Source organism: Mobula birostris, chromosome 10 (assembly GCF_030028105.1).
Source record: "Mobula birostris isolate sMobBir1 chromosome 10, sMobBir1.hap1, whole genome shotgun sequence".
In the NCBI taxonomy this organism is placed as follows: domain Eukaryota; kingdom Metazoa; phylum Chordata; class Chondrichthyes; order Myliobatiformes; family Myliobatidae; genus Mobula; species Mobula birostris.
Genome location: NC_092379.1, coordinates 101589593 through 101603246, shown reverse-complemented (window position 1 = coordinate 101603246; position 13654 = coordinate 101589593).

The following is a 13654-nucleotide window of genomic DNA, read 5'->3' as shown; positions in this document are numbered from 1 at the left end:
GAAGTTCTCCTCAAGACTGTCTCGACTAACTTGATTCACCCAAGTTAAAGTCCCCCACAATAACTGCTGTTCCATTTTTACATGCCTCAGATATTTCTCTGTTTGTTGCCTGTGCCACTGTAATGTTATTATTCAGTGACCGATAGGCAACTCCCACCAGTGATTTTTTTCTCTTTACTATTCCTAATCTCTACCTAGATGGATTCAACTTTCTGCTCCTTAGATCGTCTCTCACTATCACTCCGATCTCATCCCTAATTAAGAACGCTGCCCCACCTCCTTTATTTTCCTGCCTATCCTTCTGTATTACCTGATATCCTTGGATATTTAATTCCCAATCCTCTCTGCTCTGCAACCACCTTTCTCTAATGGCCACTGAATCATACCCCTTTGTACTGTTTTATGCCACGAGTTCACTGACCTTATTTCGAATACTATGGGCATTCAGATAAAGTGTCCTTACACTCATTTTGCTTTTAAAATCTTGTAATTTTTTTTCTCTTTTGCAGTTGACTTTTCTTTACTCCACTCTTACTTTCCTCTTTTTATCTTTCACTTTTTGTTATCTTTATCCATACTTTTCGCTTTTACTTTATCCATACTTCTCCAATCTGTTGAACCCAACCACCTACTATTTAACACAGCCCTAGTTATGTGATTCACTAGGATCCATAGCAAAAGTAAATGCACGCATCAAATGCTTCTGTTACGCACATATTCAAGCCCTGGTTTAACTTCCTGAAATGCATCACTTCATACTTAGCTGAATTTAATTCCCCCGCCCTTCCTCTGCTCACTCTCCCAGCTGATCAATATCTTATAGTAGCCTTAGAAAACCTTCTTCACTTTCCATCATCCTACCAATGTTGATATTATCAGCACTCATACCACCTACATTCTCATCCAAATCATTAACACAAACAATAAACAGTATGGGCTCTGCACTGATCACTGGCCTCAGGACTTCTGGCTAAAGAACAACCGTCTACCACTCTCCGATTTCTTTCACCAAGTTGATTTTGCATTCAGATGGCTAACTCACCTTGGATCCTATGCAATGTCATTTTACCACTAATTCACCACGTAGAACCTCGTCAAAAGCCTTGCTGGCGTCCATGTAGACAATATCTGTGGTCCAGCCCTCATCAGTCCTCTTGGTCACCTCTTTAAGTAAATCGATTAAGTTTGTGAAACATGATTTCACACATTCAAAACCGTACTGACTCTGCCTAATCCATCCTCATCATTTGAATAGCAGGTTGATCCTGTGTCGTGAGTCCCCTCCGCTAACCTGAGTCTGGCAAAGCAAAATGCTTTTATGTGCATCTAGTGAGCAGGATTAATATCTACAACAGCCTTGAACAAATGGTTGTGTCCATATACTTACTGAGATGAATTTATGGAGTGGGATAATTTGTGGGAAATTATGTGCTCTTGAAAGAAAATATTTCATTCTTTGTCTTAAATTTACATTGACCTTACATAACAAGTAGTTGATGCATAAATTTATGTTATGATAAGTCTGGTTCTATTTAAATCTTGTTCATAATTTTCAGAGGAATGCATATAAACCTTTGTTATGAGTGCAGAGTAATTTAAAACCTGGTTAGCTATATCTTTGATATGCAGGAGTCAATAACAACACTTTTTCATACAGTGTTTAAACTTGTTTAAAAGCTCTGTTGTAAATACTTTCTAAATAAGCATAATTTGATCCTGAAATACATAAGTGTGACAAGGTAGAAGTAAATGGAATTTAAAAGCAAAGGATTCTTTCCCAATTGACTACTTACAGAGAATAATCCTATTAAACAGTGGTATTCAAACAATAGTAACTACTCTAGAATCAGAATCAGGTTTAATATCACCAGCATATATCGAGAAATTTTTAAAACTTAGTAGCAACAGTACAATGCAATATATGATAAATACAGAGAAAAAATTTTTAAAAATTACAGTATGTTTACTAAATAGTTAAATTAAAAATAGTACAAAGACTGAAAAAATAGTGAGGTAGTGTTCATAGGTTCAACGTCCATTTAGAAATTGGATGGCAGAGGGGAAGAAGTTGATTCTGAATCGCAGGTAGCAGACAGTTACGGTCAATAGGTGTGAAACTATACTGGGTAGAGTACATTAAAAAAAACTGTTTCTGTTTCATTTTCTTCCCTTGCTATTTATCACTGATACTCTTTCCATTTAGTGGTTTGGTTGAGTGGCAAAACTCTGTAGAGTGACAGCACATGAACTTTAAAAGTATCAAGGCTGACTTTCAATTTCTAAGAATAGAATTGAATTTGGGTTCCAGGGGAAAAATGTACAGACAAAATGAACAGTCTATTTCATACTCCACCCAAATCAATGACGGGAAAATTGGAAAAGTGTAAAATGAGCTGGTGATTTGTAACTTTAATACAGTACAACAGAATTTTATATGCTATATATCGGAGGCTAATGCTTTAGTGGCAAAACAACCTTGTCAGACTTATTAAATCACATTGCTCAATGTAGTTTTAAAAATGGTTTCTCATAATTTTCAACATGTTTCCCCTCTTTGATTGCACAGAGACAACACAAACTGATTATTTTTAGGTTCTCTGTGATATATATCAACAGTCTGCCTCACAGTTTATTTCAAATTTTAGTTGTGAATTTCGTAAAAGTAATCATAGACCTTAATGGTGGCTATTTGCAAACTCAGATGTCCTCAGATTATAAATGAGAGATAATGTAAAATGAAACAAATCAGAAAAAATATTGACAATAAAGTACTCTTAGTCTGAAAAACATGAAACTGAAGGAATAATATTAAAATTTGTCTCTATACAGAAATATCTCCATAAATTCTACATTGTGATCTTTGTTGTGTGGGGACATTCTGTAAAGTACAAAAAAAATGTCACCAATTTCAAATACTACTACATCATTAGACTTATGTGGAGGATTTTTTCTCGATAATGTAATTGAATTTATAATTAATCTTTCTCTATTCTTTGCAAGTAACAGTGAAGCCATAGGAAGTATATTGTTTCTTTTGTGTAGATTGACAAAGCAAAATGACCCTAAGGCAGTGAATTTCATATTCTCTATCATTCATATGCAAAAAATTAACTACACTTCTTCTAGAGGTATCTCTATCAGATGTTGGGACATGTACTTAATTACTATAAGTATGGTACATAGATGATTAAATTCAATCACCAAAATTAAATTTATGAAGGACCTAACATGCTAATTATATTTAAGGCAGGTTCAAATTTATCTTTATTATATGTGATAAATGCTTTTACTTCAGAAGATGTGGTATGAATACATAGTCAAAAATATTCTACTTGTAAAGGATAAATCATATTAGGGTTTAAATGGACTTGGAATGGATTCACAAGAGGGCAATAGATAGGCAGTTAAATGGTGAGGAAAATTAGGTGGATCACAAAATGTGGAAGAGATTCTTCATCCCCGAGTCAACTGGAGTCTAGTGTCTTGGATGCAGACCCTATTTATGAGAATTTTTGAGAAGCTGTTAGCCTTGCACATTACTTGTGCATTAAACCTGTGTCTTAGAAGCAAGTGTATATCCTTAACAATGTGACAAATGTTAAACTAATATAGTGGGTAGGGAAAAATCATGATGGCAGAAGGCTTTTGTTAAATTTTCATTTGAAAAATATCAGCTAAGTTTTAAACTCAAGGATTTGAAGGGAATTTATTGACTGAATTTGAGATTATTTACGTGGCGGAAGAGAATGGAAAAGGGCAATTAATCTATACTCAAATTGGAATAAGATGACTAATGGTGACCCTCAAAAATTGTTTCTGGTAAACCTGCCTCCAGTTTTCCTTTTCTGGATCTCTCTGATCCTTGCCTTCTGCAAGAATCTCCCCCTAACACTGCCTTTGATAAGGATGTCATAATTGTTCAGTTTCTTCAACTCCATTGTATCTTTAGAGCTTTTGAAATGTCTAACCCTGTAACCCCCAGACAAGACAGCTCTCTTGGTCTTCACCTTTCAGTCCACCAGCTTCCTCATTCAGCATTTGTTATGACTTGGTTAAGAAAGTGGAAAATTTGTCAAAGCCTAGAAAAGTCAGCTCACTGTAATGCAAATTATTGATAGTTTTGAATCACATCCAACCTGTTTTTACTTTTTATGTACAATTTGGTATTCCATTTAACTATCTGAAATATTTTTGCAGGGTCACTTCTTCTGGTTCCAGGATGTACAATACACTACATGACCTGACATATTCTATAAAAGGCAGCTTATCGTAATCAAGATTAAATGATAATTGTATAACATTATTGAATGAAGTCAATATAATTTAAAACAAGTTTGATTCATAATTAATCACTCAGGTTTCTGGAAATAATTTGAAAATAAGTACAGAGGAGATGTCAGGGGTAAGTTTTTTTGTGCAGAGAGTGGTGAATGAGTGGAATGGGCTACCAGTGATGGTGGTGGAGGCAGATACGATAGGGTCTTTTAAGAGACTCCTAGACAGGTACATGGAGCTCAGAAAAACAGAGGGCTATTGGTAATCCGAGGTAATTTCGAAGGTAAGGACATGTTCGGCACAGCTTTGTGGGCCAAAGGGCCTGCATTGTGCTGTAGGTTTTCTATGTTTCTGTATTATTCTTTTCTCCATGTACATGGAATGTGTAAAGTATGGATCTGTTTCTTTTAATGCAATGATTTGCACTATATATTGATTAGTTGTCTGTGCATGCTCATTGCTCTCTCTCTCTCTCTCTCTCTCTCACTGCAATGTGAATACACCAGTTAAAGCCATCCCGTGTGCATGCTTTTATTTAATTGGTATGTAGTTTAGATTAGATTCAACTTTATCGTCATTATGCCAAGTATAGATACAAAGCCAATGAAATGCCTACCTCTTCGGCAAGGACTCTTCCACCCTCACCGATGACCCCTTCTCCCATCTTCAACCCTCCTCTTCTTCATGGACACCCTGCTCTGGTCTTCTGCCTGCTCTGGATCTCTTTATCGCTAACTGCTGACGGGACATCAATCGTCTCGACTTCACTGCACCTTGTCCCCATTCCAACCTCACTCCTTTGGAATGCTCTGCTCTCCACTCCCTCCGCACTAATCCTAACCTTATTATTAAACCCGCCGATAAGGGGGGTGCTGTTGTAGTCTGGCGTACTGACCTTTACCTTGCCGAGGCACAGCGACAACTCACGGATACCTTCTCTTATTTACCCCTCGATCGTGACCCCACTAAGGAGCACCAGGCCATTGTCTCCCACACCATCACCGACTTTATCCGCTCAGGGGATCTCCCATCCACTGCTACCAACCTTATAGTTCCCACACCTCGCACTTCCCGTTTCTACCTCCTACCCAAGATCCACAAACCTGCCTGTCCTGGCAGACCTATTGTCTCAGCTTGCTCCTGCCCCACCAGACTCGTTTCTGCATACCTCAACACGGTTTTATCCCCCCTTGTTCAATCCCTTCCTACCTATGTTCGTGACACTTCTCACGCTCTTAAACATTTCGATGATTTTAAGTACCCTGGCCCCCACCGCTTTATTTTCACCATGGATGTCCAGTCCCTATATACTTCCATCCCCCATCAGGAAGGTCTCAAAGCTCTCCGCTTCTTTTTGGATTCCAGACCTAATCAGTTCCCCTCTACCACCGCTCTTCTCCGTCTAGCGGAATTAGTTCTCACTCTTAATAATTTCTCCTTTGGCTCCTCCCACTTCCTCCAAACTAAAGGTGTAGCTATGGGCACCCGGATAGGTCCTAGCTATGCCTGCCTTTTTGTTGGCTTTGTGGAACAATCTATGTTCCATGCCTATTCTGGTATCTGTCCCCCACTTTTCCTTTGCTACATCGACGACTGCATTGGCGCTGCTTCCTGCACGCATGCAGAGCTCGTTGACTTTATTAACTTTGCCTCCAACTTTCACCCTGCCCTCAAGTTTACCTGGTCCATTTCCGACACGGCTCTCCCCTTTCTAGATCTTTCTGTCTCTGTCTCTGGAGACAGCTTATGTACTGATGTCTACTATAAGCCTACTGACTCTCACAGCTATCTGGACTATTCCTCTTCTCACCCTGTCTCTTGCAAAAACGCCATCCCCTTCTCGCAATTCCTCCGTCTCCGCCGCATCTGCTCTCAGGATGAGGCTTTTCATTCTAGGACGAGGGAGATGTCTTCCTTTTTTAAAGGGGCTTCCCTTCCTCCACTGTCAACTCTGCTCTTAAACGCATCTCCCCCATTTCACGTACATCTGCTCTCACTCCATCCTCCCGCCACCCCACCAGGAATAGGGTTCCCCTGGTCCTCACCTACCACCCCACCAGCCTCCGGATCCAACATATTATTCTCCGTAACTTCCGCCATCTCCAACGGGATTCCACCACTAAGCACATCTTTCCCCCCCCCCCCCGCTTTCCACAGGGATCAATCCCTACGCGACTCCCTTATCCATTCGTCCCCCCCATCCCTCCCCACTGATCTCCCTCCTGGCACTTATCCGTGTAAGCGGAACAAGTGCTACACATGCCCTTACACTTCCTCCCTTACCACCATTCAGGGCCTCAAACAGTCCTTCCAGGTGAGGCAACACTTCACCTGTGAGTCGGCTGGGGTGATATACTGCATCCAGTGCTCCCAATGTGGACTTTTATATATTGGCGAGACCCGACGCAGACTGGGAGACCGCTTTGCTGAACACCTACGCTCTGTCCGCCAGAGAAAGCAGGATCTCCCAGTGGCCACACATTTTAATTCCACATCTCATTCCCATTCTGACATGTCTATCCACGGCCTCCTCTACTGTAAAGATGAAGCCACACTCAGGTTGGAGGAACAACACCTTATATTCCGTCTGGGTAGCCTCCAACCTGATGGCATGAACATCGACTTCTCTAACTTCCGCTAATGCCCCACCTCCCCCTCGTACCCCATCTGTTATTTATTTTTATACACACATTCTTTCTCTCACTCTCCTTTTTCTCCCTCTGTCCCTCTGAATATACCCCTTGCCCATCCTCTGGGATCCCCTCCCCCCCCCCGTCTTTCTTCCCGGACCTCCTGTCCCATGATCCTCTCGTATCCCTTTTGCCAGTCACCTGTCCAGCTCGTGGCTCCATCCCTCCCCCTCCTGTCTTTTCCTATCATTTTGGATCTCCCCCTCCCCCTCCCACTTTCAAATCTCTTACTCACTCTTCCTTCAGTTAGTTCTGACGAAGGGTCTCGGCCTGAAACGTTGACTGCACCTCTTCGTAGAGATGCTGCCTGGCCTGTTGCGTTCACCAGCAACTTTGATGTGTGTTGCTTGAAATGCATTTATCATCTGACCAGAAATGCAAAGAAGTGTTATTTACAAAATAACTGTGAATAAAAAAAGTGCTACAGCACACAAATATAAAAGTACTGAGACAATACAATACAGATGCAATACTGCTTAGCGCTGTGATGAGAGGTTCAGCAGTGTTGTGCACAGATACAACAAAGTGTCGATGAGTATGAACCTGAATGCCAGAAAATATCACAAACTGCACCGACAGTTATGGGACGAAGCAGCGACAGTTCAACAGCATGAAAAAGCTGAAGGATCCATGAGTCATAGTGAAAAATGAACTGAATTTAAAGTGAAAATAATGTGACAATGGCTTCATTTGGGAAAGTTAACAAAGTTGATAGCGCTAATGAAGGCTGGGAGAAGTATATTAAGGGGGTTGAACTGTAATGTAACATGAACGATGTGAACGAGCAAAAAGGAAGCCCCTACACTTCTTAGCTTAATGGGTGCAAAGACATAAAGTCTCTTACAAAACGTAGAACCCCCTGAAAAGCGAACAAGCAAGATGTTTGCTTTTACAAAATCACTTGAACCCTAAACCACTAGCAATGGCTGAGAGATTTATCATTGCAAAACTATGCAAACTTTCTCAGTACTGTGACTTTAGAGATGGATTTTCTGTTGCCTTAAGGGACAGGATTGGACATGGCATGCAGAATCAAAGCACTCAAACAAGGCTACTGGCAGAAAGAGACCTGACCTTATAATGGCCATTGACCATTGCAATATCCTTAGAGATGGCAACAAAGGATGCAGCGGAACTACAGAAAAAGAGATTAGAATGTGAAATGCACAAAGTGTCCCTGGATGGTACAAAAAACCAATGTAGCCCCCCCCCCCCCGGCCACCCTCAGGGTCGCTCTGCTCACTGTTGTCTAGGGAAACAGCCTCGGCCCCAGCAAACTGGGTAATTCGTTTGTGTGGATGCTGTGTGAGGTACCCCACCCCGCCCAAATAACAGACAATACACCAGCTGCAATTAAATGATATACAGTTTATAGATATTACTGGAACTATATAATTAAGAGAAAATAAAATATAAAAGGAAAATAAAAGGCGCCACACTTATCAAAGTTCAATCTCTTCGTGCACAAAGAGTTGGAGCTCAAGGACCTTCTTCTTCACCCTGCGACCCCTCGGACCACCTTGACCGGCTGCCTGGGACCAACAACGGTGGTCGACCAGACGCTCCACACGAGTCTGTCTCTGTCTCCTCGCCGAACACCCTCCTCAGGGTCTGACCCCGTTAGCGGACATCACAGCACACCGTCCATCCCCTGTCTCGCTTTCCCGCTTTCTGCCCCAAAACCCCACGCATACAGTATCTTCAAATACACCAAAACCATAACAACTATCCCAATTGGTTAATAGCACTGTCTTATCACACTCTAAAGAAAAACAAGCTGCTAGTGCAAACTTTCTCAGCGTTTAACACAACAAAGCCGCATTCCCCAGATTAACATAACAAAGACGCCATTTTAATTAGCCTCTGCAGTAACATAAAAGTCAAAACCCCCTTACACCAAAACTCTTACTGATGCGGCAAATCCTTCCATGGTGCAAATGACTGTTGGTTCAAAAAAAAAGTCCGTAGAAAGTGTCACGGACAAGGTCACATAGAGTGAGTGTACAAGGCAGGCAAAAAGCACTTCTGAGTGAAGAGTTTCAAACACAAAACTAAGCAAAAGCATAAAGTTACTGAATGTAAAACTGAATTAGACTACACAGAGTCTGACAAAGTTGAACTGTCATGCCTAGAACTGCACATAGTATTGCTGAAGCAGATCACAAAATCATCTGGATCACAACAGATGTGTCTGGTGTAAAACGGAAAATGGAGCTGGATACAGGGTCAGCTTCGTCTGTAAGTCCAGATGCTGACCACAACAGACTATTTTCTAAGATACCATTAGAGAAGACCTCAATGATGCTAAAAAGTGTTCCCCAAATGCAAACTGAAAGTGAAAGTGATGTATGGAGGCCAAACACAGCAGTTAGAACTTTATGCAATGAAAAGTGAAGGGTCAGCACTTTTCAGATGCGAATGACTGAGGAAAGTCCAACTAGACTGGCATTCAATCAAATCTGTCAGTGTGACATCAACATGCAACTGCAGCCCAAATGGTAGCACTAGCTAGAGGCTGTCTCAGCTGCTTAATGTTAATGCGAAGGTGTTTGAGAAGTGTATTGGTAAACTCAAAGGCATGAAGGACAGAATTGAAGTGGATGAAACAGCAACACCAAGATTCCCTAAAGCACATAGAAGGCCTTACGCACTACGTCCTAAAGTGGACACTGAACTGCAGAGCTTGGAGGCGTCTGGAATTCTCTCCAAAAATGAGTGGAGTGGATAGGCCCCTCCCAGTATCCTGGTGATCAAGAAAGGGAATGCTGGAGCCATTTGTAAATGTGGGGATTTCAAGATGAGCATCAACCCGGTGCTGTGGACTGTGCAGTATCCCCTGCCATGAATAGAAGACATTTTTGCATTTTTGGCAGGCAGGGAGAGGTTTTCAAAGATTGACTTGTCACAAGCCTATCTGTAAATAGAGACTGAGGAGTCAAGCAGGAAGTTCCTCACAATGAACACTCACAAGGAATTGTTCCATTTTAATCATCTCGTCTTTGGCATTGCATCAGCTCCAGCAATTTGGCAAAGAGCAATGAACCAAGTGCTCCAAGATATCCCGGGAACACAATATTACCTCGATGATATCATCGTGACCGGCAAGAGCGATGAAAAGCTCCTCCAGAATCTGAGTAAAGTGCTTACCAGGCTGAGTCAGTATGGTTTGCGTGCAGAGAGAAAGAAATGTGAGTTTTTCAAGAATGAAATCTCATATTGTGGACATGTCATTGACAAGCATGGCTTACATAACTCACAAGAAAGAGTGCTATAGGCATCCAATCTGGAAAATATATCACAGCTCGGGTCATATATAGGCCTTGTAAACAGCTTCCCCAAAGCATTGCTTCAGTGTTGCATCCACTGAGTGCACTGTTACAGACAGGAGCTGAGTGGGAATGGTCAGAAAGATGTAGAAGAGCATTCAAGGAAACAAAGAGATTAATAATATCCAATGAACTGTTCACCCATTATGATCCATCCCTGCCCATCAGATTGGTGTGCAATGTGTCCCCTCATAGCATTGGAGCTGTTTTGTCACACATTGTGAAAGATGGATCTGAATGCCCAATTGCATCTTCTTCAAGATCACTGATGAGCGCAGAACGCAACTACGCACAAATTGACCGAAAGGCCTTTTATTCTATTTATCCATTCATGTGCTTCATGTTTCTGATTGCTGTAGATACTCATTTGAAGTGGCTGGAGGTTATACCAATGAAGTCAACCACTTCAGCAAAGACTGACTCCACTTGGAGAACTATCATTGCCAGAAACAGCTTATCAGAACAAGTTGTGAGTGACAACAGACCACAATACATGTCAAAAGAATTCTGACTGTTCATGAAGAAAAATGGCATCGGACATTTCAAGTCAGCTCTTCACCATCCAGCAATGAATGGGTTAGCTGAAAGGTTTATCCAAACATTCAAGTTGTCCATTAATGCTCTGGACAAGGAGGACATTCCTCTACAGCACAAAGTGGACAACTCTGTTCAGGTGACAACAAATCAAACAAATCATGAACAGGAATCTGTGATCTCACATAGACCTCCTGAAACCAGATCTACGGAGGGAAGTGAAGAATAAACTGTTCAGCCGGTTGCCAAGTGGAGCAGCAAGAAGCTTCAGGATTGGACAGGAAGTTCTACTGTGTGATTACTGAGAAGACATGGACACCTGTTAAGATAGCTATGAGAACTTAACAACTGATGTACACAGTGGATGTTGAAGATTGGATATGAAGATGTCATGTGGACCAGATACTGCATGCTCAACCAAAGAACACATCTGAGTTGATTTCATCCAACAAGATGGACACATTACAGTCACTAGACTTAACTCTCAGTGATGATGTTACTGAGAGCAACATGACACCGGAAACCAAGAACATTGCTTTAGACAAGACACCTACCAAACCTGATGCTACTCCCCAGGTCCAGAGGTACGACAAGAACATTATCACTGACAAGGCACCTGCCAAATCTGATGCAACTTCACAAATCCTGAGGTGATATCTTGAAAGTAACTGAGCACCACCCAAAAGATTGAACCTTTAGAACTGTGAAGTTAGTTATGCACTGTTATTGTGAAAGCATGTTTATTTGCAATATGGGTTTATGAAACGGAAATTGAATGCTTTGTACACATCCAGTTTTATGTTGTGTTAATCTAAAGGGGGAGTAAGTGTAATGTATGAATCTATTTCTTTTAGAGCAATGACACCCCCCTTAGCACCACGTATCGATCTGTTGTTCACACATGCACATTGCTCCCTCGTGCTTGCTGCAAAGTGAATACACCAGTTAAAGTCATCTCTTATTTGCATGCTTTTTTAAATTGAAAAGTAGTTGTGCACAGACTCAACAGAATGTATGTCAAAAATAAAGCTTTTCCTGCAGATATTTTTATATGATAACATATAGCAAGGATTTTCAACCACGCATGTATAAGATACATATGCATAAACCAAAGGCCCCCTTGATCTTCAGTGGGATGGCTTGGTCATAGGAATTCTATTATTTGGTCCAACATTCATGTGTACCAGACATTTTAACAGAGATCTGACTGTTGACTCCGAAAGCGTATACCAGGTTCTTATTAGACAGAAGCTAAAGGAGCATGGATTTTCAATGAATAGCACAAAGAAGCAGAATACCACTAAGGCCACTGGCAATCACTGAAGTGGCCAACTCCTTCATAGATATAACAACTTGCATGAAGTTTCAGCTTGCACATTTCAGTTTCAGCCTGCCTGTAATCCTATCCAAGTTCCTATGCCTTGATCTTCATGATTCTAATCCCGATCATGTCCATGGTTCTGGTGCATACCCAACCGACACTCGGAACCCAGCTGTAGCCAAAACCTCTGCCCTTGGATGTTTTGATGTGCCATTTCTTTACCTGATCCAGACTGGTAGGTAATGAAGCCTGGGCTAGGTCATTATGCAGGAATGAGGCATATTTCAGAGAAATAATCTGGCATCTAGAAAGTAAGACTTCTGATGATCACTGTGGGTTGAGTAGTTACGGTCATTTGGGAGAGAGTATATTTGTTAGCTAGAGCGAAGGAAAACCAATTTGAAGTGTGTGTTTGTTAGGGAATGGTACTCAGTAACAGTGAAATTAACAGTCATAGAATCAAAAAGTCACAGAGCCAGAAAGAACGGAAACAGATCCACACCAACCAGGATGCCCATCTAAACTTGTCCCATTTGTCCACATTTGGCTGGTATCCCTCTTCACACTGTCCAAGTGCTTTTTAAATGCTGTTAAAGTATTTGCCTCACAAAATTCTGGAGGAACTCAGCAGGCAAGGCAGCACCTAGGGAAAAGAGTACAGTTGATGTTTCAGCCAAGACCCTTCAGCAGGACTGGAGGAAAAAAAAAGATGAGAAGAGTTAAAAGGTGAGGGGAGTGAAGGGAGAAACACAAGGTGATAGGTGAAACCAAGAGGGAGAACGGTGAGGTAAAGAGCTGGGAAGTTGATTATCGAAAGGGATATGAAAGAGATACAGGGCTAGAGAAGAGAGAATCTAATAAGAGAGGACAGAAGGCCATAGAAGAAAGAAAAGGGGGGAGGAGAACCAGAGGGAGGCGATGGGCAGGCAAGGAGATAAGGTGAGAGCGGGAAAAAGGGATGGGGAATGGTAAAGGGGGGTATTACTGGAAGTTCGAGAAATTGATGTTCATGCCATCAGGTTGGAAGATTCCCAGACAGAATATAAGTTGTTGTTACTCCAAACAGAGTGTGACCTCATCACGACAGTGGAGGAGGCCATGGATAGACATATTAGAGTAGAAATGGGAAGTGGACTGAGAATGGGTGGCCACTGGGAGATCCCACTTTTTCTGGTGAATGGAGAGCAGATGCTTGGTGAAGTGGTCTCCCAATCTACATCGGGTCTCACCGATATTCAAGAGGCTACACCAGGAGCACCGAACACAGTATATGACCACAAGAGACTCACAGGAGAAGTTTTGCCTCAGCTGAAAGGACTGTTTGGAGCCCTGAATGGTAGTGAGGGAGGAGGTGTAGGGGCAGGTTAGCACTTGTTCTGTTTGAAAAGATAAGTGCCAGGAGGGAAATCAGTGGGGGGGGGGGGGGAACAAATGGACATGAGAGTCGCATAAGGACGGATCCCTTTTGAAAGCAGAAAGTGAATGTAAGATGTGCTTGGTGGTGGGAT